The sequence below is a fragment of the Cryptotermes secundus genome, unplaced genomic scaffold, assembly GCF_002891405.2.
Source record: "Cryptotermes secundus unplaced genomic scaffold, Csec_1.0 scaffold5321, whole genome shotgun sequence".
Lineage (NCBI taxonomy): Eukaryota > Metazoa > Arthropoda > Insecta > Blattodea > Kalotermitidae > Cryptotermes > Cryptotermes secundus.
The window spans coordinates 1,816-3,879 of NW_019721827.1; the positions used below are offsets into that span (position 1 = coordinate 1,816).

The following is a 2,064-nucleotide window of genomic DNA, read 5'->3' on the forward strand; positions in this document are numbered from 1 at the left end:
CCCCCCCCCCCAAAAAAAATATTCTACATATGGATATAGGTCTAAACCTGGAAATAAAGTTAGATAAAATTCAATATGACGTTAGTAATAGTTATACACCTCACAACTTCATTTTTATAAAAAGGATGAATAACACATTCCTTCCACTCCTGCAGCAATTCTTCCTTGCAACATAATATAACGAATAAATTCACAGACCCCAAAACAAAATGTTTTACTTCCTGCTTACATCATTACATCACAAGCTGACCTGGCAGTTTATATCTAATAAATTACACAACAGAAATTTCAACATCCAGACTAGGCTCAGATATATGCATTTCAGTTTGCCTAAGTACATATAAACTCAATAGCCAGCACTGGTTTCCACATATTCAGAACTCTGTGGGAATCTGCGAGTAAGACTGCAATTCTAATTTTTTATCAAGATGGTTCTAAGTTCTTAAATGTAAATTTGTTCCTGTGCTTAACCAATTAAGCACTATGCCATGAAGGCATATGGGGGAGTGGATGTACAGACCCATGTTTTCTTGATCTCATCAATAGCTGGTGTTCGAGGTGAGTGGTCAGCTTTACTCACCTGCTCTGTACCCCTTGGGAAATGGGCTCCCGTACCCATTGGATAGGAGGCTCGGTGGGCCCGAGTCAGTCTGGACGAGTAGAAAATTCTTGACACTACTGTGACTGAAATTCCAACCCCTCAGTCTTCCAGCCCGTAGACAATCGATACACCGCCTGCGCTATCCTGGGTCCTAGGTTGCTAAACCTTCCTGAATCCACTCACACCCCTATACAAGTTTCTAATATTTTTCAGTTTCAAAATATTAATTCTGTCTTTCATATACTTTCTCAGTCTTTCTTATTTTTATACTGAAAACTAATTACACAAATTCATCCAAGGAGATAACGGATTACACAATAACCAATCATCTAGAATATTTCATAATAAAAATAAAAATTTTACTGAAGATGCAGCCGGTCACACACCAAGGTATCTTTGTTACCAACATGAAAAGAACAGTACAAAGTCTGCTACATTAAAAACACTGAAATAATTATGGTTCTACAATAGCCGAACACTCTGGTTCACTGCATTCAAATTAAGAGCATAAGCAGATATAACAACTCTTCTGAAAATTATTCACAATGAGCCAAAAGCAAATGGCCAGCTCACTCTGCATTAACATACCTTACGTTTCCCTCTGTGTGGTAACTCTATCTTATTGTTCAGTGGTAAGGACTCAACTCCAGGCCACACTCCTCGATTGACAGAGACACAGAGATCTGTAATCAATTTCAGCTGACCCTGCTCCGTATTCCCTTGCAGGATGGGAACTCTTGTTCACATCTCTGTCATAATGCACCCAACACTCCATAAATCAAATTCTGGCACATAGCTGCGTTCACCTAGCAACAATTGGGGGTTCGATACCACAAAGTTACGACACAATTGGTATACCTGAAAAATAAACACAGAACTTTATATTAAACACTACACTGTACTATGAGTACAATTCTCAAGACTAAGCATATAACTTTGTGTTTCATGGATCATCATCAGCCAGGTTCTCTGCAGACAGAGTGACAGGAAAGGAGTATCTGAGATTTTAGGTTCTCACAGAAGTGAATATTAAAAGTGTAATGTTCTGGGATGCGACACTTCTCTGCAACACTAGCCCTCTCATATCAATTTAATTTGCCTATTTTCACTCTATAATGAGGTATGGAAACATTTGCTGAGGTAATTCACCTAACAGCAAGAAGATACGTTTACATTATAAAATAAAATTGTCAGAAACACGGCAGGTCTCAAATTTAGAAATTCATGTAGACATCTATTTAAGAGATAGGAGATCTTATTCCTTCAATGTGAAAACATAATTTTCATTAATGAACTCCAAATTAAATAACAAGAATTTTTTCAGACTAATTCAGCTGTACACAGCGCTAACACAGGGAATGAGCACCTTCTTCATAGACCAAATGCCAACTTCTCGTGTTTGCAGAAAAGCGCATACCATGTTCACATCAATATTTTCAACAATCTGTTCTTAATAAACCATT

The 2,064-nt window shown here is 37.6% G+C and overlaps 1 pseudogene; it reads right to left on the minus strand.

Annotated features, from left to right (window-relative positions):
* Positions 1–1,459, minus strand: part of LOC117282063 — a 1,894-nt pseudogene extending 435 nt beyond the window's left edge.
* Between the last annotated feature and the right edge of the window lie 605 nt (positions 1,460–2,064).